The sequence below is a fragment of the Portunus trituberculatus genome, chromosome 10, assembly GCF_017591435.1.
Source record: "Portunus trituberculatus isolate SZX2019 chromosome 10, ASM1759143v1, whole genome shotgun sequence".
Classification (NCBI taxonomy): domain Eukaryota; kingdom Metazoa; phylum Arthropoda; class Malacostraca; order Decapoda; family Portunidae; genus Portunus; species Portunus trituberculatus.
In genome coordinates, this window is record NC_059264.1 from 1,066,583 (window position 1) to 1,090,582 (window position 24,000).

The 24,000-nt window shown below is 39.8% G+C and overlaps 1 protein-coding gene across 4 annotated transcripts in view; it reads right to left on the reverse strand.

Annotated features, from left to right (window-relative positions):
• The window catches only part of LOC123501877 (RYamide receptor-like), a 111,963-nt gene that overhangs the window by 34,120 nt on the left and 53,843 nt on the right, over positions 1 to 24,000 (reverse strand). The window contains exon 3 of one of the 4 annotated variants that reach the window (XR_006673724.1): positions 725 to 1,215. The exons of the other annotated variants lie outside the window; for them this stretch is intronic. The gene's annotated coding sequence lies outside the window, so the exon portion shown is untranslated. The remainder of the gene's footprint in view (positions 1 to 724; positions 1,216 to 24,000) is intronic. 4 annotated transcript variants of the gene reach the window in all.

Here is a 24,000-nt window from a genome sequence, read left to right on the forward strand (position 1 = left end):
TGTCACGGCACCCTTACTAAGTGAAGGTGTGTGTACTTGAAACGATGGGCTACTCTTGCTAACTGGAGCCACAAAAGAACACCATTGTAAACTTCTTTGAAAACACCTTTAGAACTGGATTGTAAACGTTTTATATCCCTTTAAAGTCTCTGAACCCTTTGTAAACCTCAACAAGCAGTCTGTGAAATTACCTTAAACTTGAAAACCACAGTAGCTCTTTGGAAATTCATAAAAACCTGGAAAACCCGTAGAAAATCACACCAGCTCTCTTTGGAACCCTTAAAAACCTGGAAAACACTCAAAAAGACCCCAGTAACTGTTTGGAAACCCTCGAAAACCGTAGAAAATCAAAGAAACTGCCTATGAAAACTCTTGAGAACCTGGAAAACACTAGAAAGCTCCATTTAGAAACACCTAGAAAACCACAATAGCTCCTTTTGAAACCCATACAAAACCAAACTGAAAACGTCTTAAAAACCATGGTAACTTCTTCCAGGCGCTGAGAGAAGAGAATACACACACACACACACACACACACACACACACACACACACACACACACACACACACACACACACACACACACACACACACACACACAAAGAGACGCTGGCTGGAAGTAAAATAACGTGCGTGCTTCGATGCGATCTGAAGGGAGAACTGCAGGCGTGTGTCCTCCGTGCATAGAACAAGACAGGCGTGCTGAGGAAAAGATTCTACATACAGGAGCTCGAGATGGCGGCTTGCAACAGTGTCTCCGTCAATAGCTTTGTTGAGGGAGTGGCTGTCATGGTGGTGGTGGTGGTAGTGAGCTGTGGACCCGTCACGTGACACAAGCACATGCAGGTTAATTGTTGAGCTGTCATTTCCACCTGGTGCCTCCCTCACGTCACACACTTGAGCCTCGCATTTACTGGTGACCTGTCGACTGGAGAGACCTTCTGAGAGGCCTGTAGTGAAGGGCAGGCGGTGCAGGCAGGGCAGCACGCGGTAGTAGGCGTGGCGGAATTGCCCGTTCATCCAGAAATATATGACGGGGTTGTAGCAAGTGTGGGACATGGCGAGGCTGTGCACGATGAAGAACAGCAGGATGTGAGCGCCCTCCGGTAGCAGATCAAGCAGGCCGCCGGGCATGTCAGCGGCCACGATGTACAGGTTGAGGGGCAGCCAAGCCAGTGTGTAGGCTATCACGCAGGCTGCCATCATCTTTACCGTCTGTAACACCAATATTAGCCTGTGTTAGCCTGCTCTGCCTACCCAACTCACCTAACCTAACCTATCCTTACCTAACCTACCCAGCCTGTACTCTCGTGTGTCTATCCAAGTAGCTTAACCCATTCAGTACCGGGACGCAGTTTTACCTTGAGTTTTGTGTACGATTAGATTATTTTATTGACATTAGCGAAAGATTACGGAGGTCACAAGATTAATGGCAGCAGTCTTCACTATGTTAATCTCCACATAAGTTTCTGAAGCTTTATAAAATCACCAAATAGTGACCAGAATGAATACGGAAACGCGTCCCAGTACTGAACCTAACCTAACCTACAACTAACCTAACCTACTCAGCCTGCACTGTATATTTTCTCCCTCCTATAATCTAACCCCACGTTTCTTAACCCCCTCCGCCCCAGCAGCCTTGTGGTGAGGTGGAGGCAACCCAGCACTTATTGTGGCCAACATCGCGTCACTACAAGGATGAAATAAAGTGAACTGCAGTGCTGTGTCATCCTTTATTGTGTTCATTCGCCAAAACAACAACAATGAGGATGCCACGCCTATGTACAAAAGAACTAAGAAAAACTGAGGAAAAATTTAAGTGTGGAAGGTTGGTACAAATTCAGTAGTTTTCATTCCATGCTAAAAACACGTTAACACACTTCAGAGTCAGGTTGATGGACACACACACACACACACACACACACACACACACACACACACACACACACACACACACACACACACACACACACACACACACACACACACACACACACACACACACACGCACATACACACTCCTTGTTCCTATATTTCCATCTTCCTACGATTTGACTATTTCTATGAGCGAGGTTTCAAGACTGTCATATTGGCTAACTCTCTTAATCTTTTAGGGAACTGGCAATCAAGTGGGCCTTTTCTTTTTGTTTATTTGTTTTCCTTGGCCAGCTTCCCCTACTCTATAAAAAAAAAAAAAAAATCATTAGTCAAAACATATCTCCTCAGTACTGTTCACCCCGTGCTGGTAACACTGATAGTTTACTGCCATGTATGTAGCATTTCCCAGCATTCCCTTAAGTTAGTTGGTTGGTGTTTCATGTCAATCTCTTCAGTATCATGTCACGTTTTCATTTAAATTCTGGTTACTGTTTGGTGATTTTATACAGCTTCAGAAACATATGTGGTGGATTGAAATAGAGAAGACTGTGGCCATTAACCTTCTGACCTCCATAGGCCCTTCCTGATGTAAACAAAATGGTCTAATCATACCCAATCTTGCCCTACTTTGCCCTACTCGAACCTACCCTACCCACCTTGCCTTGCCTTGCCTCATCCTACGTTACTCTGCCTACAATCTCTATTTCCTCTCTTCTTGGCCAATTGACTTACATAATTTGCATTTCTCTCTCTTCTTCCTATTCTTCTTTACTCCTTTCTCTCTTTCTCTCGGTTTTCTTCCTTTCTTTCCTTTACCCTATATTTCTCTCTCTCTCTTTCTCTCTCCCTTTCCTTCCTCTCTCTCCATTACCCCATTTCTCTCTCTCTCTCTCTCTCTCTCTCTCTCTCTCTCTCTCTCTCTCTCTCTCTCTCTCTCTCTCTCTCTCTGCTTATCTGTCTATCATCATCATCAACATCATTATCTTGTTTGTTTAGTCTATGCATCCTCTTTGTGTGTGTGTTTGTGTGTTTTTATTTACATTTCCCTTCGCTTCACATCCGTTGCCTTCTTCCCTTCTTCCGTTTTTCCCCTTTTTTTAACGTCCCTTTTTCGTCTTTTAATTTTTTTTTTTTCGTCTCTCCTTTTATATTTCGCTTTTTCTTTTTTTCTCTTGTCTTTTCTTTTCTTTTCCTTCTTCTCGTCCTTCGTATTTTCATTTCCTTCTTTCTGTATCGTCCTTCCTTCCTTCCTTCCTTCCTTCCTTCCTTCCTTCCATCTTCGTTATCATTAATATTGCTATCATCATCATCATCATCATCATTATCATCGCCACCACCACCACCACCACCACCACCACCACCACCACCACCACCACCACCACCACCACCACCACCACCACCACCACCACCACCACCACCACCACCACCATTATCGTTAATCGGGGAAGTAGAAAATTCCTCTTAATTTTTCCTATTTCCATCCTTATTTTTTCCTCCTCCTCCTCCTCCTCCTCCTCCTCCTCCTCCTCCTCCTCCTCCTCCTCCTCCTCCTCCTCCTCCTCCTTCTGTGTATCCTTCATAACCGAAAGTAGAATAGTTACGCACTCTCTCTCTCTCTCTCTCTCTCTCTCTCTCTCTCTCTCTCTCTCTCTCTCTCTCTCTCTCTCTCTCTCTCTCTCTCTCTCTCTCTCTCTCTCTCTCTCTCTCTCTCTCTCTCTCTCTCTCTCTCTCTCTCTCTCTCTCTCTCTCTCACTATATTTGATAGCCTGACTTTAGGGGAGAGAGGAGAGGAGGAAAAGTAAAGAGAGGAGGAGGAGGAGGAGGAGGAGGAGGAGGAGGAGGAGGAGGAGGAGGAAGAGGAAGAGGAAGAGATTAAAGGTGTGTATTAGATGAGGGCAGAAAAGAGAGAGAGAGAGAGAGAGAGAGAGAGAGAGAGAGAGAGAGAGAGAGAGAGAGAGAGAGAGAGAGAGAGGACACCTAACACTTATTACTCTCACCATCACCATCATCACGATCATCATCATCATCATCATCATCATCATCATCATCATCATTAATTACACTCACTGGTCACATTTATTACCTATTTGTCTTTTTACTTTTATTTTGTTTCCCTTTATCTTTGCATCTACTTATTCTTTCATTCCTAAGCTGTCTTTTATTTATTTATTTATTTATTTGTGTGTGTGTGTGTGTGTGTGTGTGTGTGTGTGTGTGTGTGTGTGTGTGTGTGTGTGTGTGTGTTTTAACTGGAAATAAAGTGAAAAGAGAAAGAAATAATGAAATAAAACAAAAGGATGCACAAATTCCAGGGAAAAAACTTGAAAAAAAAAAAAGGTGAATAATGAAAATATAAATAGATAAGAAATATAAAAAACACGAAATAAAAGAAGAAAAAGAAAAAAATCAATGAAAATGCAAGAAAAAAGTGAGAAAAAATATCAAAAGCACAAAAATAAATAATGAAAAAAAATAAATAAAAAACACAGAAAAAATTGAAAGAGAGAGAGAGAGAGAGAGAGAGAGAGAGAGAGAGAGAGAGAGAGAGAGAGAGAGAGAGAGAGAGAGAGAAATGAAAAGAAAGAAAAAAAACATGTAATACTCCAACTCAACGCTCAACTTGCACTAATCCCCCCCCAAAAAAAAAAAGAAAAAAATCTTATCACACCTGAACGAACACGAAAGGGAACGAGCGAACCTTTCTGCCACGAATTTTTCTAACCACAACTGTTTCAAAATGCTTCGTTCCTCATCAGATTATTCAGACGAGGAACCACTAAATGCCCAAAGTGTACGTTACTTGCTTATTTAGGGCTATTGTTCAGAGAGAGAGAGAGAGAGAGAGAGAGAGAGAGTTACCATATTCACTACATATACGAAGCGAAATAATGATAACGTATGGAAATTATAGCAGTGTACCCCGTCACTCCCGTTTTCTTTTCCCTTTTTTCCCCTTTTTTTAATACGAGAGAAAAAAATGAAGGAAAAAAAACGGAATTAGAAAAAAAAAATATATGGTTGAATTTGTGGGGAAAAATAAGAGAAAATAGGAAAAAATGAAGAAAAAGTTTTGATTGTATGAGAGAGAGAGAGAGAGAGAGAGAGAGAGAGAGAGAGAGAGAGAGAGAGAGAGAGAGAATAAATGAACTGAATGAAAGTTCTCTAATCAATTTCATGATCTAATAATCTACAGTAAGTGACTAATTTTAGTGGTGGTGGTGGTGGTGGTGGTGGTGGTGGTGGTGGTGGTGGTGGTGGTGGTGATGATGGTGATGAACGTGATGTAATAGACTGTCTGAGTGATTAACTGCATCCCTTATGAGGCAGTTAGGGCAGTGTGACTTGGCTAACGAGAGAGAGAGAGAGAGAGAGAGAGAGAGAGAGAGAGAGAGAGAGAGAGAGGGAAGATTTTTTTTTTTTTTTTTTTTTTTTTTTTTTTTTTTTTACATTACAAGGGCACTGGCCAAGGGCAAACAAAGTGTTGGAAAAAAAAAATCCCGCTGGTTGCCAGGCCCTGTTAAGAGGAAAGTAGAAAGAGAAAAAACAAAAAAATCTAAAAGGAGGGTCCAGTTAACGTAAGAGGTGTCTTGACACTCCTCTTTTGAAAGAGTTTAAGTCATAGGCAGGTGGAAATACAGACACAGGTAGAGAGTTCCAGAGTTTACCAGTGTAGGGAATGAAGGAGTGAAGATACTGGTTAACTCTTGCATTAGGAAGATGGACAGAATAGGGATGAGAAGAAGTAGAGAGTCTTGTGCAGCGAGGCCGCAGGAGGGGAAGGCATGCAGTTAGCAAGTTCAGAAGAGCAGACAGCATGAAAACAGCGGTAGAAGACAGATAAAGATGCAACATTGCGGCGGTGACTTAAAGAATCAAGACAGTCAGTTAGAGGAGAAGAGTTGATAAGACGAAAAGCTTTAGATTCCACCTTGTTTAGTAAAGCTGTGTGTGGATCCCCAGACATGAGAGCCATACTCCATACACGGGCGGATAAGGCCCTTGTACAGAGCAAGCAGCTGGGAGGAGAGAAAAATGGACGAAGACGCCATAGGACACCTAACTTCTTGGAAGCTGATTTAGCAAGAGTAGAGATGTGAAATTTCCAGTTTAGATTTTTAGTGAAGGATAGACCGAGTGTGTTTAATGTAGAGGAGAGGGAAGTTGAGTGTTATTGAAGAAGAGAGGATAGTTGTCTGGAAGGTTATGTCGAGTAGATAGTTGTAGAAATTGAGTTTTGAGGCATTGAACAAAACCAGGTTTTCTCTGCCCCAATCAGAAACAAGTGAAAGATCAGAAGTTAGGCGTCCTATAGCATCTCGCCTTGAGTCATTTAATTGTTGTTGGGTTGGGCGTCTGTTGAACGCTGTTGAATAATGCAGGGTGGTATCATCAGCATAGGAGTGGATAGGGCATTGAGTCAGATTTAGGAGATCATTGATGAATAATAGAAAGAGAGTGGGTGATAGGACAGAACCCTGTGGAACACCACTGTTGATAGTTTTAGGGAAGAACAGTGACCGTCTACTACAGCAGCAATAGAACGATCGGAAAGGAAACTGGAGATGAAGGTACAGAGAAGGATAGAATCCGTAGGAGGGTAGTTTAGAAATTAAAGATTTGTGCCAGACTCTATCGAAGGCTTTCGATATGTCAAGGCCGACAGCAAAGGTTTCACCGAAGTCCCTAAAGAGGATGACCAAGATTCAGTTAGGAAAGTAAGAAGATCACCAGTAGATCTGCCTTTACGGAAACCATACTGGCAATCAGAGAGAAGGTTGTGAGCTGATAGATGCCTCATTATCTTCCTATTAAGGATAGACTCAAAGGCTTCTGTGCATTAACCATTTTTCACACACACACACACACACACACACACACACACACACACACACACACACACACACACACACACACACACACACACACACACACACACACACACACACACAAACAGTTTACTCACCTCTACATAAATAAACACATTCCACCTTCTCATTCTCAAAAAAATGTGTAAAGCCTTGATCTATTTCTGAGTCTTGTGGTATCTCTTCCCTCCCATTCCCCCCCCTTCTGTCCCCTTCCCTCTGTCTCCTCCCGGCGTTCCTTCCCTCCTTCCTTCCCTCCTTCCTTCCCTCCTTCCTTCCCTCCTTCCTTCCCTCCTTCCTTCCTTCCTTCCTGCTCTTGAGAACCCTTTTACCAAGATGTCATTCTTCTTTCCACCTCTCTTTCTTTATCTCTCTCTTCGTTTTCACTTTTTTTTTCGTCTTTTTATTTTTTTTTGTATATTTATCTACGTCTTTTTTCTTTATTCCTCTTTCTTTTTCTTGTTTTTTTTTTCGTCTCATCTCTTTTTTTTCTCGTTCTTACTATTCGTCTTTACTTCTTTATCTCTCTCTGGCTTTTTCTTTTTTCCTATTTTCTATTTTTTTTGCTCCTTTTTCCTCTTCTTTTTTCGTCTCGCCTCTTTTTTTTTTTTGTTCTTTCTGTTCATTTCCTCTTCTTTGTCTGTGTTTTTCTTTTTCCATATATTTTTTTTACTTTTTCTCTTTTTCGTCTCATCTCTTCGTCTTCTTCTTCTTCTTCTTCTTCTTCTTCTTTTTCTTCTCTCTTCTCTTCCCACTTGTTTTCTTCTTTCTTCCTCTTTTCATTTATTTTCTCGTTTTTCCTATCTTGAATTTTCCTCTCATTATTTTCCTTCCTTTTCTGTTTCCTTCTTCTTTCATTTTCTCTCACCTTCTTTCTTTTCCTTTTTGTCATCTTTTCTTTCATTATTATTATTATTTATTATTTTCTCTCCCATTATTTTTTATCATAATTTATTTTTCTCCTATTATTCATTTGTATCATTATCATTTTCTTTCTCCTGTTATCATTTTCTTCCTTCGTATTATCATTTTCTTCACTTTTCCTCCATTATTCTCTTTTCCTTCGTGTGATCTTTTCTTTCATCATCTTCATCAATCTCACCATCATTTTTCTCTCCTTTTATCAATCTCCTCGTTTCTTCTTCCTTATTTCAATATTCTTTACTTTCGTTATTCTTTCGTATCTTTTATCTCATATTTTCTTGATTATTCTCTCTCTCTTCTTCTCTTTCTTTCATAATTTCGTCTTTCTCTCTCTCTCCTCATCTTATTCTGTTACTTCCATTTCCTGTCTTCATTTTTTCTTCTTTTTCTTTTTTTTCCTTCAGTTTCCTCCTAACTTATCTTCTTATTCCCCCTCCCCTCCCCCTCCCCACAACGCTTCTTTCCACTGATAAATCCTCTTTCCCTTCCTCTTATTTCCTCTTTTGCATTTTTCTTTATTTCCTTCTTCATTGCGTCGCCTTTGCTCTTTCTCTCTTTCTCTTTCTCTCTTTCTCTCTCTTTCTCTATTTCCTCTATTCTTCTTTTCTTGTTTTTTTATTTTCGTCTTTTTTCTATTTTTCTATTTTGATAGTTGTAATATTTCTTTTTCTTGTCTCTATTTTATTTTTCTTGTTTTATTAGTTTTTCTTTTATTTTTTATTATTCTTTCAACTTCGTTCTCTCTCTCTCTCTCTCTCTCTCTCTCTCTCTCTCTCTCTCTCTCTCTCTCTCTCTCTCTCTCTCTCTCTCTCTCTCTCTCTCTCTCTCTCTCTCTCTCTCTTATCCATTCAATCCTTCACAACTCTCGTCTTTTTTGCATTTATAACTCAAAACTCTTCCTTGATTCTACGTTTGTTGCTCAAGACTCTGGTGGTGGTGGTGGTGGTGGTGGTGGTGGTGGTGGTGGTGGTGGTGGTGGTGGTGGTGGTGGTGGTGGGGAATTAAAGGGCAAAGTTGAAAAAATTGAGTAAAAACATAAAATAAAGATGAAAGAAAAATTGCCGTGATGTTTTAAAGGTTATGGTTGTGATTGTGGTGGTGGTGGTGGTGGTGGTGGTGGTGGTTGATGATGACGATGATGGGTGATTAAAAGAAAGAAAGAATAGAAAAGAAAGCGAAGTGGTAGTGGTGGTGGTGGTGGATGAAGGTAGCAGCTGAATGAAACGAAAAGAAAAGGAAGCCAAACATTTTAGGAGTGAATATTTTGTAACTAAAAAAAAAAAAATAAAAAAACTGGCTCCACATGCTCTGGAATTTACAAGAGAAAAGCACATTTTTTCCTTTATTTTAATCTCCAGTAGCAGGACGCGCTTTCATACTCATCCTGGTTCCTATTTGGCGACTTCATACCGCTTCAGAAACACATGTGGAGGATTAGAATAGCAAAGACTGGCCACTAATATTTTGAGCTCCACAGAGAGGCGGTGGTGTAGTGGATAAGGTGGTGAGCGTGGTACAGTGGAACCATGCGTGCTTTGGGGTCCGAGGGGTCTCCAAGCGCACGGGTTCGAATCTTGTCCACGGTCCGAGTGTAGGTTAAGCTTTCTCACTCTGGGCAACGGTTTCCTAGCGGGTGGGCTTTGAGATAGGAGGTACCACAAAAAGTATCCCCTTTAGCCCAGAAATTCTCGTGAAAAGCCCACAGGGTAGAAATAGTATAAATGTCCACACGTAGGTTCGAATCCCACTATATAGCACTTTGAAGCTTGGGTGGTGATATGGGTCCTAATATGGGCACCACTATAAATAAAATTGCCTGCGCCACTAATGGGTGGAAGCTGAACAACGCTTCCCACATATACTCAAGCATGCGTATAGGCGCTATATGGCATAACAAAAGAAAAAAAAGCGGTCTAATGAAAATGAAAATGTGTCCCAGTACTGAAGGGATGATCTTACACAGTTTCAGAAAATAATGCTGGGATTAGAATAGTAAACACTGTGGCTATTAATCTTCTGACCTCCATAGACCCTTCCGATTGCAAATGAAATCGTCTGGTCATACCCAAAAATCAAGGTAAAAATGCGTTCCGGTACTGAAGCGGATATGCTAAAAAAAAATAAATAAAGAATAAATAAATAAAATGAAATAAAAAGTTAATAATCAAAAACCGCCCAGTTTCCTGTAATGGCAAATAAAAAAGCTACACGTTTAATTCAGAAAATGTCCAACTTCCTGCGACTCAACTTCATTCGAGAGGGAGGTTTGAAGACATTTGTGGCTGTCCTTTGGCTAACTATCGGCTCTGTAAGGGGACTGGCGACTGAGTGGGTCTTTTTTTTCCTCATATTTTTGTTGCCCTTGGCCAATCCTCCCGTCATACATAAACAAAAAAAAACAAACAAAAACTCATTTAATTCAATCTGGGAAATAAAAAAAAACTTGTCATTTAATTTAAAACAGAAAACCTTTTAATTCAATCAGGAACAACAACAACAACAACAACAACAACAACAACAACAACAACAACAACAACAACAACAACAACAAAACTACGCATTTTCTTCCATCCAGAACAGAAAACTCCTCGTTTGATTTAATCTGGATAAAAAAAACTTCACATTTCATTTCATTTTCAAGGACAAAAAAAAAAAAAAAAAAAGATCACATTTGTTGGGTTTAATCCTTTAATACATGGCAACTCGGTCACTTTCAGCCCTCACCAATGCTTGCAATCCTCCTAATCCCTTTGTTCTAAATTAAATCCCCTTTGCCTCTTTCCTGTCACCTAAACTCCTTTTAATTCTCCTCTCTCTCTCTCTCTCTCTCTCTCTCTCTCTCTCTCTCTCTCTCTCTCTCTCTCTCTCTCTCTCTCAAGTGTTTAAGTCTCTTTTTAATATATTTTCTCATTTTTTCATTAATTTGTGGCCTTTTGATTATTGTCTGTCTGTTTGACTATTTAGTATGCATTTTGTATTTCTGTATCTATCTGTCTTCTCTTTTTATTCATCTATCTATCTATCTATTTTATTTGAATTTCTTAAATGTATCAATCTATCTGTCTATCTTCATCTTTCTGTCTGTTCATCTGTCTATCTGTCTATCTATCTATCTGTCTATCTATCTCTGTTATCTATCTATGATCTATCTGTCTATTTCATTTAAATTTCTTATCTGTATCAATCTATCTTCATTTTTGTCTGTTTATCTATCTGTTTATCCATTTATCTATTTGTCTGTCTGTCTGTCCGTCTATCTGTATATCTGTATATCTGTCCATCTATCTATGTATTTGTCTATCTATCTGTCTGTCTGTCTGTCTGTCTGTCTGTCTGTCTGTCTGTCTATCTGTAAATCTATCTACCCGTGTACCTATCAGTCCTATTTTTCTTTTTGTTTTGTTGTTTCACGTGTTTGTGACATATTTGCTGTTAACTTTTCCTTTTTTTTTTTCACCAGGTTTTGTATTTTTCGTCCTAACTTTTTTAGCTACAATTTTTTCCCAACATTTACGACTTTATACCACGCTAATTAGTGGGCCATGTACCATTCATTATTAATTCCTTCAGTACTGGGACGCTTTTTTACCATGAGCTTTGTGTGCGATTAGGTGATTTTTATTGACAGCAAAGGTCAATGGAGGTCAGAAGATTAATGGCATGAGTCTTCAATACATAAATACATAAATTTCTGAAGCTATGTCAGATCACCCCTTCAATACTGGGATTTGTATACGATTAGATCATTTTATTGACATTAGGAAGGGTCTATGGAGGTCAGAAGATTAATGGGCCACAGTCTTCACTATTTTAATCCCCCCACATAAGTTTCTGAAGCTGTATAAAATGATCAAATAGTAATCAGAATGAATATGGAAACGCCTCCTGGTGCTGAAAGGGTTAAATTTATTGCATATAATTACACCTCTTGTAAACTTTTTGCCTTTTTATTTCATTATTCCCATTTTTTATTTTATTTTAGTATATTATTACGAGATTTTCTTTATTTTCTATTTTCTCATTAATTCATCCATTTATCCATCCTTCATTCCGTTTATCCATTTACTCTTATTCGTATTTATTCTCTCTCTCTCTCTCTCTCTCTCTCTCTCTCCTGGAATCATCCATACAAATATTTTTAAGTGAGTTTCCATGCCATTCATTCGCTACGCTTCACAGTACATATCCTTTCTCCCCTCACCCTCCCTCCTTCCCCTCTCAATTTCCCCTCGTCCAAGATCACAATACCCTCCCCTTGAATGCTGAGGGGAAAGATCCGTGCTCCCTCTTTCTTCCCCTCTTTTCTCCTCCATCTTCTCCTTTCTCGTCTTTTCCTTCCTTTTCCCTCGTTTTCCTTTAAGTTCCTGTGAGGGGAAACAGGTACTATTGTATGTGGTAATTCTTCCCCTCTTTCCCCCTCTTTCCCCTCTCCCTCTCTTCCCTCTTTCCCCTCATCTCTCTTTCCTTCCCCTTGTGTTCGTCAGTTCAAGTGGAAAGCGGCGTGGGATTGACAGAGAGAGAGAGAGAGAGAGAGAGAGAGAGAGAGAGAGAGAGAGAGAGAGAGAGAGTGAGTGTGTGTGTGTGTGTGTGTGTGTGTGTGTGTGTGTGTGTGTGTGTGTGTGTGTGTGTCCTTCTCTTTGTCCTTTTCTTCCTCCTCCTTCTCCTCCTCCTCCTCCTCGTCCTCCTCCTCCTCCTCCTCCTCCTCCTCCTCCTCCTCCTCCTCCTCCTCCTCCTCCTCCTCCTCCTCCTCCTCCTCCTCCCCCCCAGTGGTTATTATATCCAATGATTTTATTTAATTTGTCCAAATTGTTCATTCTTTTGTTACTTTTTTTGTTGATATTGTTAGAATTGATTGTTTTGTTTGTTTTGTTTATTTATTTTGATATTTTTTTGACGTAAATTTGTTTAGTGTGTTATTTTCTCTTCCTCTCTTCTTTTTTTTATTTTTTTATTTTGTTGTTTTATTATTTTTTCTTTTAAAGTTTGTCGTGTGTTGATTTGATGGTTTCTGTCTGTCTGTCTGTGTGTGTGTTTGTGTGTCTGTCTGCATGTGTTTGTCTGTCTTTGTTTGTCTCTCTGTCCTTGTCTGTCTGTGTGTCTGTCTGTCTGTCTGTCTGTCTGTCTGTCTGTCTGCCTCTGTCTTTCTGTCTCTTTGTCTCCCTCTGTTTCTCTCTCTGTGTGTTTTTCTGTGTGTCTGTTTGTGTATCTTTCTGTCTGTTTGTGTGTTTGTCTGTGTTTTTTTTTAATCTTTCCTGCATTTCAATTTGTCTTTTTTATCTTGATTTTTGTTCTTTTCCGTCTATATTTTCCTGCGTTTATTCATTTTTCTCTTTTCCTCACCTGTTTCATGTTTTTTTTTTTTTCTTCTTTTCATTCATCAAGTCTTCAGGTCCACATATACTTTTTTTTTTTTCAATTAAATGTCTTGCTCATATTTTGCATTCCTATCATTTCATTTTTCCCTTTCACATTTTTAGCGTTTTTTTTTTTGCTTAGAATGTTTCGTATTTTTGTAAACATTTTAAAACATATTTGCTAACACTCTCCAATTCGTCATATTTGCTGGATACTTTCTCTCTCTCTCTCTCTCTCTCTCTCTCTCTCTCTCTCTCTCTCTCTCTCTCTCTCTCTCTCTCTCTCTCTCTCTCTTTCTCTTTCTCTTTCTCTCACTATCTTTAAATTTTCACACTTGTCATTATTCTCGTATTGTTGTTTTTGTGTTGATTGTTAAAGTATTCTCTCTCTCTCTCTCTCTCTCTCTCTCTCTCTCTCTCTCTCTCTCTCTCTCTCTCTCTCTCTCTCTCTCTCTCTCTCTCTCTCTCTCTCTCTCTCTCTCTCTCTCTCTCTCTCTCGGCAAGTTTTAATAACATGCATATTTCTTACCTTATCATTTCGGAATACATTTTTCAAGACATTTATCCCAAACTTTTGGACAACTCTTGATATTTAAGGGAACTGGCAAACAAGTGGACTTATTTATTTATTTGATTTTTATTCTATTTTGCTGCAGCGGGCGGGAGGAGGAGGAGGAGGAGGAGGAGGAGGAGGAGGAGGAGGAGGAGGAGGAGGTTGTTGCCCTTTGCCAGCTTCCTTTCCTGCATTAAAAAAAAAAAAAAACATTTGCTCGTTTCTTGTGTAATTTTGATCATTTTTTCTGCTTGCCTCTTGCTGCCACCTTTTCATCCACTCTATGTTATTCCCTCCACTTCACAAGCTCTCCACCTCTCCACGTTATCAAGCCTGCATCATTTTCCATCTAACTTCTCTAAACTTCATTTACTCCATCTCCTTCATATTTACTTCCTGCACTGGATTTACTTCTTCATTCCTTCCTCCATCTCATCATCCACTTTCCTCCTTTCTTTCTTCTCCACTCTCTCGTTTCTCTCCACTTCTCTCTCTCTCTTCATTTACTCCTTCATCTCCTGTTCCCTTTACTCTTTATTTCCTCTCCGCTCTCTCATGCTTCTCCTTCACTCTCTCTCTCTCTCTTCATTTATCCTTCATCTCCTGTTCTCTTCAATCTCTTTTCCTATTAATATTTGTTTCCTCTAGTCTTTTATTTCCTATTTTTGTTGAAGTTTCTCCTTATTCCTTCTTCATTTGATCATTATCTCTTATCCAGTTTAATCTCTTATTTATATTTTGACTTGTGTACATTGTCAATCTTAATTATGTATGATGCAAGTTGGTATTTTTTTCCACCTCTATCTGTTTCACGTCTCTTATCTCTTCTCTATTCGCTCAGTATCTCTTATCCAGTTTAACCTCTTGCTTATCTTTCGAATCCTGTACATTGCAAATTCTAATAATCTTTAACCTTTAACTGTGTCACATCTCAGTAATTTCCTCTCTACTCGGTCATTATCTCTTATCCAGCTTAATCTCTTTATCTTTCGACTTGTGTGCACTCTCAATCCTGATTATCTGTGGTGCAAATTAACAATATTATTTCCCATCTGTATCCATGTCACGTCTCTTTTCAAACATCAATTACCACTGTCATGTTCTCCTTCCCATCACTCGTGCAGTCTCCATCTTCCCTCCGCTTGAATCTGCTCAGGGACTAGCATCTCAGTGGGCCATTAACCTAGTCCATTTTTGTCACCCTTCGCCAGTTTCGTATATAAAAAACAAGAAACTTATCCATTTTTACCTTCACAAGCTTTTACTTCTACATTCTATCATTGGCCTTCCTCACGTCTTTTTCCAGCCTCCTCTCTTATTCTCTTGACTCCAGCGGCTTTCCAGACATGATGAAAGTAAAGAGGGATGGAAGTTAAGATTAGTTTGAAAGACGGCACTGACAGAGAGGGAGGGGAGAGAGAAGAGAAGGAAGGCTAATGGAAGGGATCAACTCAAGTCTTTTCTTTTCCTCAAGTCTTGTTTAAGCTGTGGTAAGATGCTCTGGTCCTCAATGTAAGAGTGTACTATATTGGGTACAGTATTTATTTAAGCCCTCCTCCTCCTCCTCCTCCTCCTCCTCCTCCTCCTCCTCCTCCTCCTCCTCCTCCTCCTCCTCCTCCGGTTTTTCTATCCGTTCTTCAATTTTCGAACTTGTTTTCTCGTTTTCTCATGGATTTGAGAGAGAGAGAGAGAGAGAGAGAGAGAGAGAGAGAGAGAGAGAGAGAGTGTATTTTTACAGTTGTCAGGTGAGGAAAATAAATAAAATAATCTAGGAGAGAGGAGGAAAGGCACCCACCTCCTCCTCCTCCTCCTCCTCCTCCTCCTCCTTCTCCCATTTTTATCTTTCCTCTGTATTCCTATGACCTTTTTTATGACCTTTCCAGTGACCTGAGTTTTTGTATCGGTATCTGTCTGTGGCCCTTATTCTGAAACACTTCCTCGCCTCACAGCACCTTCACTATCTTCAAAGGGGTCTAGTTGAAGTGACACTGGTTTTTAAGAGTGTTTTTGTGATTCTAGTGACATGTTAACAAGTTTTCTGCATTATTAAAGAGGTCTAGTTGAAGTGATACGGGTTTTTAATTGTGTTTCTGTGATTCTAGTGACATGTTAAGATTTCTGCATTATCAAAGGGGTCTAGGTGAAGTGACACGGGTTTTTAAGGGTGTTTCTGTGATTCTAGTGACATGTTAACAAGTTTTCTGCATTATTAAAGAGGTCTAGTTGAAGTGATACGGGTTTTTAATTGTGTTTCTGTGATTCTAGTGACATGTTAAGATTTTTGCATTACCAAAGGGGTCTAGTTGAAGTGACACGGGTTTTTAAGGGTGTTTCTGTGATTCTAGTGACACGTTAACAAGTTTCCTGCGTTATTAACAAGGACAAACACTCTTCAGAACTCGTGTAATCGTCTCTTTGGTCTTGATTAATGGTCGCGGTGAGAGGGAAGCGTTTCTGAATATAGCAATCAGACTTGTATTGTGAAACGCTTTGCTCTCTCACCTTCACTTCTTTCCAAAGGCTCCAGTTGAAGATACTCGTGTTTTCAAGAATATTGTTTTTCATGCTTCTGGTGATAAATTGGCAAGATATCTAGTTTAATGAAGTAGAAACTGTCTTGAAAACCCGCTAGTTGCCTCTGTGACCTTGGGAAATTTGTCGTAGTGAGTAGGAAACGTTATTGAATGTGGCGCTGTGATGCATGATGGGTAGTGAGGCAGTGACATGGTGGCGACAGGGCAAATTATTACTCTGTCGTCTTGAAGTCATCAGAGAAACATTGGGACTTTGATAGGAAGGCTGCTGGTGAAGCCGTCCTGTGTGTCATGCCCTTGAGACCTCGTGGAAATAGAAATGAAATCGAAAAGTAAATGAAAAGTCGTAATAGTGAAGGGGAAATAGAGTGAGAAAAGAGGAAAAAATGTGAAAAAGTGTTAGTAAATTGACGGAAAAGTATTAGGAAGTAGGAAAGATTATCAGAGAAGGAAATTATATAGCAAAAAACTGGTAAAGGAAGAGAAAAACACGTGAAAACTACCACACACACACACACAGGAAAGTATTAGGAAGGATTATCAGAGAAGGAAATTATATAGCAAAAATTGGTTAAAGAAGAAAAAAATACAAAATGACACACACACACACACACACACACACACACACACACACACACACACACACACACACACACACACACACACACACACACACACACACACACACACATAAAGAAAATCAATAAATAGAAGAAACATAAAGCAAAGAAGAAAATAGGAAACAAATACCAGAGGAAAAAAAACAAAGCAAAACACTAATAAAGAAATAAATCCTTCCTTCCTTCCTTCCTTCCTTCCTTCCTTCCTTCCTTCCTCCTTAAAGATACAAAAGTCATAGAAAAGATGAAAAAAAAGTAGAAAAAGAAAGAAAAAATAAACACACACACACACACACACACACACACACACACACACACACACACACACACACACACACACACACACACACAGACAACATAATCTGAAGGAGCAGGTTCAGGAAGTAAATTGCACTGTCATATTTGAAACAAGAAAGGAATATTGCCCAGGATGAATTGGCCGATGAGATTCAGGGCTTGGTGAACACTCGTATTGGAAACCACGCAGCCACGTCCACCCAATCAGACGCACTGAAAACCACTGGGAAACACAGAGAAACACAGGGAAACACACAGAAACACAGGAAACACAGGGAAACACAGAGAAACACAGGGAAAAACACAGAAACACAGGAAAACACAGGGAAACACAGGGAAACAGGGAAACTCAGGAAAACACAGGGAAACACAGGGAAACACAGGAAAACACAGGGAAACACACAGAAACACAGGAAAACACAGAGAAACACAGGGAAACTCATAAAAACACAGGGAAACACAGGGAAACACAGGGAAACACAGGGAAACACAGGGAAACAGGAAAACACAGGGAAACACAGAGAAACACAGGGAAACTAAAAAAAAAACACAGGAAAACACAGGAAAACACAGGGAAACACAGGGAAAACACAGAGACACAGGAAAACACAGGGAAACAGGGAAAACACAGGGAAACACAGGGAAACTCAAAGAAACACGGGGAAACACAAGGAAACACAGGGAAACACAGATCAGATAAATCCTTGTGTTACATCTATAGTATTGCTTTGTTTTGCTTAATTTTCCATTGATTTTTTTCTTCTTCTTCTTCTTCTTCTTCTTCTTCTTCTTCTTCTTCTTCTTCTTCTTCTTCTTCTTCTTCTTCTTCTTCTCTTTCTCCTTCTCGTTTTAATTTGTTTCTACTCTTTTTGTCTTGTGTTTCGTTACTTTCCTTGTGTTGGTTTATTTTCCTCCTCCTCCTCTCTCCTCCTCCTCCTCCTCCTCCTCCTCCTCCTCCTCCTCCTCCTCCTCCTCCTCCTCCTCCTCCTCCTCCTTATTTTCCTTGCATTTTTCCCCTTGTAATATTTGTCTTTCCTTTATGTTCCCTGCAGTCTTTTGTCCTCCTCCTCCTCCTCCTCCTCCTCCTCCTCCTCCTCCTCCTCCTCCTCCTCCTCTTCCTGCAGCAAAGTTAACAGCGCACATTGCAACAGCTGGAGACAAACAGAGGTAAAGATTTTCAGAGCAAGTAAAGAGATATTTGAGAATGCTTGAGGCTGTGAGTGTGTGAGTGAGAGGCATTGTGAGGAAGAGCGGGAGAGGAACGAAGTGTGGCGGTGACATTAATTGAAGGGAGAGGGAGGGAGAGAGAGGTAGAGAGAAGGGTGGGTAGAGAGTGGGGGAGGGAGAGAGAGAGAGAGAGAGAGAGAGATGGGAGAGATTTGAGGGTACAGAGAGGGAAAAGGAGAAGGTATAGGAGGTGGTAGAGAGAGAGAGAGAGAGAGAGAGAGAGAGAGAGAGAGAGAGAGAGAGAGAGAGAGAGAGAGAGAGAGAGAGAGAGAGAGAAGTGATTGTGATGTTTGTGGTTTTGGAAAGAAAGAGAGAAAAAGATGGTTGTGGTAGGCAGAGAGAGAGAGAGAGAGAGAGAGAGAGAGAGAGAGAGAGAGAGAGAGAGAGCTATGATTTATTGGATGTATTCTCATGTTCGGTATCGTTGACATGTGATTAATACCGAACCATAACACACTCTCTCTCTCTCTCTCTCTCTCTCTCTCTCTCTCTCTCTCTCTCTCTCTCTCTCCCTCCTTTTATTTCCTCTCCTTTGTTCGCCGTTTTTCACATTTGTCCTCCTCCTCCTCCTCCTCCTCCTCCTCCTCCTCCTCCTCCTCCTCCTCCTCCTCCTCCTCCTCCTCCACAAAGTTCAAGATGAGACACGTAATAATCCCCACCAGACTTCAATGGTGGACAATATTGGGAGGAGAGGAGGAGGAGGGTGGCTGGGGAAGGATGGGGGAGGGCTGATGGGGAAGAGGAAAAAGGAAAAAAGGGGATAGTTGGAGAAAGGTCAAGAGGGGAGGTTGATGGGAAGGTAAAGAGGGGAGTTGATGGGGGAGGAAGGGTGGCTCAGGGATGGGGTGAGGAAGGGGAGGAGATTTGTTGGGGATTGAGAAGGGAGGAGGGGAAATTTGACTTTGGAGTTTGCCAGAGTGCTTGTTTGTTTTTTGTTTTTTCCTCTTTTCCTTCTTATTTTTTTTGTTTTCCTTTCTCCTTTTTTTCCTTCTCTTTTTTCCTCTTTTTTCTCTTATCTTTTTCTTTCTTTTCCTTTTTCTTTTTCTTTGCCTTCTTTTCTTTTCTTTTTCTTTTTTCTCTTTTTCTTTTACTTTCCTTTTTAATTTTCCTCTTTTTCTCTTTTTTTGTCTTTTGTCTTCCTTTTTTCTGTCCTCTTCTCTTCCTTTTTCTTTTTCCTCTTCTTCCCTTTTTCTCTATTTTCCTTTTTCCCTTTTTCCTCTTTCCATATTTTCCCTTTCCCTGTTTATCTTTTTTCTTTCCTCTTTTCCCTTCTTTTTCCTTGTTTATCCTTCTTTTTCTTGTTTCTTTAGGTGTCAAAGCGAAGCATAGAAGTTAATGAGAAGGAGAAGAAGTAGCTACGTGTTTAGTTTTGCTGTTGTTGTTGTTGTTGTTGTTGTTGTTGTTGTTGTTGTTGTTGTTGTTGTTGTTGTTGTTGTTGTTGTTGTTGTTGTTGTTGTTGTTGTTGTTGTTGTTGTTGTTGTTGTTGTTGTTGTTGTTGTTGTTTTTTTATCCAACTTAAAAGAAGAAAGTTTAAGAGAAAGGTGTAAAAAAAAGAGGTTTTGGAGACTTAGAAATTTTGAGATTTTTCTTAGTTTTTTCCTTCCCATCCAATTTTTTTTTCCATCTCACCAAAAAGAAGAAAATTTAAGAGAAAGGTGTAAAAAAAAAAAGAGGTTTTGGAGACTTTTCTTAATGTTTTTATTTTTCCATCCAATTTTTTTTTCATCCAACTAAAAATAAAAAAGTTTAAAAGAAGAGCGTGAAAAAAATATAATTAGGTTTTGGAGACTTTTAGAAATATTGGGATTTTTTTTTTTTAATATTGTTGGTTTTTTCTCCCCCCTCAAAAAAAAAAAAAAGTAAATAAATGAATAAACACCTTAGAAAATAATAAGATAACAAGAATTCCTATAATTATGTTCTTTTCTCCTCACCCACCAAAAAAAAAAAAAAAAAAAATAATAATAATAAGTTTGAAGGAAAAGTGTATGTTATGTTGTGGGGACTTGAGAAATTTAGTATGTCTTCAAATGTGTTGTTTTTCCCCACCTGACACAAGAACACAAATAAATAAGCCTGAAGGAAAAGTGCAAAGAAAAAATGCGTTTGGTTCTAAAACTTTAAGAATTTAGAAAGTTTTTTTTTAAGGTTTTTAAGAGTTCTAGCATGTGAAAGTGAGAGGAACACAAAATTATTGGTAAGAAAATAACAACAACAACAACAACAACAACAACAACAACAACAACAAACAACAACAACAACAAAAACAGCAACAGCAGCAACAACAAAATTAAATAAAACCGTTTAATTTTCTGTGCTCCAGGAAAAGCCAAGGTTTTTATTTAATTTTCCACTTGTCTTGATTCTCCTCTTTGGAAACGCTTCATGTTGCAGGGAAGAGAAAAAATTAAAGAAAGAAGCAGAAGTCAAATGGTTGCTAGAGAAACGGATGGAAAAAATTAAAAGAAAAAGAAAATGTGGAGATACTCGTTACCTCTTGCATAAGAAAGTTAGATACTAGAATAGGACACACACACACACACACACACACATACACACACAGACATTTTTTTTGCATCCACTTCATTTACAACCTCCTCTGTGTCCTCCCCACCCTTCCACCTCCACATTGCCTTCATCCACTCATCCCTCCATTGATATTTTTATTGACCCACTAATGAGTAAATGTAAAAAATATTCCGGTTTTGATTTCTCGCCTACTTCTCTACATCTACTTCATTTACAACCTTCTCTGTCACCTCCCCCACCTCTCCACTTCCATATTACCTTCCTCCACCCTTCCTTAAATACATATATCGACCCAAAAATGAGTAAGAAATATGCTTGTGTTTATCTACCTTAGATATTTACCACCTGGTCTGAGTCTTCAACCAAACCACTTTCATATTCACACTTAACACTCTCTTAGTACTGTGTGTGTGTGTGTGTGTGTGTGTGTGTGTGTGTGTGTGTGTGTGTGTGTGTGTGTGTGTGTGTGTGTGTGTGTGTGAGGTTGTTTACAATGAGAAAAGCTGCAGATTGTTCAGTGAAAAACCGTTTAATTTATTCTGTAAACGAAAGCTTGTTAAGGATAGAAATGGTGGTGGTGGTGGTGGTGGTGGTGGTGGTGGTGGTGGTGGTGGTGGTGGTGGTGGTGGTGGGGGTAGTGGATGTGCCTTCACTATTTTAGAATGTTTTTTTTTTACTGATGTGAACGCTTTACTTAATGAACTGTGGCGTTGGTAAATGAAGGAGGAGGAGGAGGAGGAGGAGGAGGAGGAGGAGGAGGAGGAGGAGGAGGAGGAGAAGAAGAAAAATAACTAAGAGGAAAATATACGAATAATAATAATGATAATGATGATGATAGTAGTAATAATAAATAATAAAAGGAAAAAGATGGAAGAAATAAAAAAAGATTAAGAAAATTGACTAGAAAGAGGAGATGAGAAAAAAGAGGAGAACAACATGAAGATAAAGAACAACAAAGAACAACAAAAACAACTACAGCAGTTACAGAAAGAAGGAGAGGGAAAAGAGAAAGAAAGAGAAAGAGATAAATTAAGGAAATAAGCCAAGCGAATAGAGGAAAGAGAAAAGCAAGAAGGGGAAGAAGGAAAATAGGAAACAAGGAGCAAAAAGAAAGAAGAAATGAGAAAAAGGAAAATAAGAAGAAAAAAACATTGGAAAGCAAGAAAAAGAACAAGAAGGACAAGGAAATAGATGAAGACAAGAAGGAAACTAAAAACATCAATAGAAAAACAAAAAATAAGGAAATAAATAAAAAGGGAAAAGGGAAAAAGATGATAATTGAAACCAGAACCACTGCAAGAATATTGAAAACGGGAATGATATAGAGGAGGAGGAGGAGGAGGAGGAGGAGGAGGAGGAGGAGGAGGAGGAGGAGGATTGATGGAGGTAATAGGTAGTCTCCATCCCCAGAAGTGAGTGTATATATTTCCATTAGAATGATTGGCACACACACACACACACACACACCCGGTAGCTCAGTGGTTAGAGCGCTGGCTTCACAAACCAGAGGACAGGGGTTCGATTCCCCGGCCGGGTGGAGATATTTGGGTGTCTCCTTTGACGTGTAGGTGGTGTTCACCTAGCAGTGAGTAGGTACGGGATGTAAATCGAGGAGTTGTGACCTTGTTGTCCCGGTGTGTGGTGTGTGCCTGGTCTCAGGCCTATCCCAAGATCGGGAATAATGAGCTCTGAGCTCGTTCCGTAGGGTAACGTCTGGCTGTCTCGTCAGAGACTGCAGCAGATCAAACAGTGAAACACACACACACACACACACACACACACACACACACACACACACACACACATGTATAGGATTTGAGCGAAGGCTTAACATACTGACTGCAATGTTGTGCGTGTGTTAGAGAGAGAGAGAGAGAGAGAATGAAAACGAAAATCCCTTTGTAGTTTCTCTCTCTCTCTCTCTCTCTCTCTCTCTCTCTCTCTCTCTCTCTCGGTTGGCGCTCTGTTGTCTTAATAAAGTAAGCAATATAAATTTTCTCATATATAGAGATACAGAAGAGAGAGAGAGAGAGAGAGAGAGAGAGAGAGAGAGAGAGAGAGAGAGAGAGAGAGAGAGAGAGAGAGAATGAAAACGAAAATCCCTTTGTAGTTTCTCTCTCTCTCTCTCTCTCTCTCTCTCTCTCTCTCTCTCTCTCTCTCTCTCTCTCTCTCTCTCTCTCTCTCTCTCTCTCTCTCTCTCTCTCTCTTCCTCCTTTTCCTCTCCTTTCCTTTTTCCTCTTTTCCTTTCTCTTCCTCTTCCTTTCTCTCCCTTCCTCTCCCTTCCTTCTTCCCTCTCTTTTCTCCCTCCCTTTTCTTCTTTTCCGCCTCCTTTGCCTTCCTTTCCCTATCTCTTCCTTTCTTTCCCGTCCCTTCCTCTCCCTTCCCTTCCTCTCCTTTCCCTTCCTTTCCCTTCTCTTCTCTTCCTTTCCTTCACAAGTCAGCATTATCAAGGTCGCCTCTCAGAGAACACACATTTCTACACACTCCCAGCCACTAACAACCTCAAATTCACCCCCAAAAAGAGGGACACGTGCATTTGGCAGCAAAATAACCCTTGATACATGGCATTATGAAGACACATATTCCCAGAGTGGTAAGGGGTGTTGAAATATGAAGCAAGTGTGTTTTAACCTCTTTACGTAGAAATCTATGCTGGCGTCACGTAAAGAACAAAGTCAGTATTGGAAAAAGCTCTCTGCTCCCACACCACTGCTATTTTGGAAGGCCAGAACATTGATAAGGTGTTTATTTTTTTTAAGTCTCTGCTGTTGGTAATGTAGAAGTAATGGTCACCAGTCATTATAGCCATAAATTTGAGGACTTGAGGGAAAAATGTCAATATCAATAAATGTGAATATAGTCAAATGTCATGTGCTGTGTGTGTGCTGTGTGTTGTGTGCTGTGTGTGTGTGTGTGTTATTTTGTTTGGTTATAATTGATAAGCTGTATTTCTTTTTAATTCCTCTTGTTAGCGAAGTGGAAGTAATGGAAGTTAGTCATTACAATATTGCATTAGAAGATTCAAGAAAGAATGTCAATACAGAGAAACGTTATGCTCTCACCACAGCTGTTTAGAAAGGCAGGACATTGACAACCTGAGTATTTTTGAAGTCCCTCCTGTTAGTAATGTAGAAAATAATGGTAACCAGTCATTACAACCATGAATTAGAAGAATCGAGGAAGAATAACAATACTGTGAAATGCTATGTTCTCTCACCA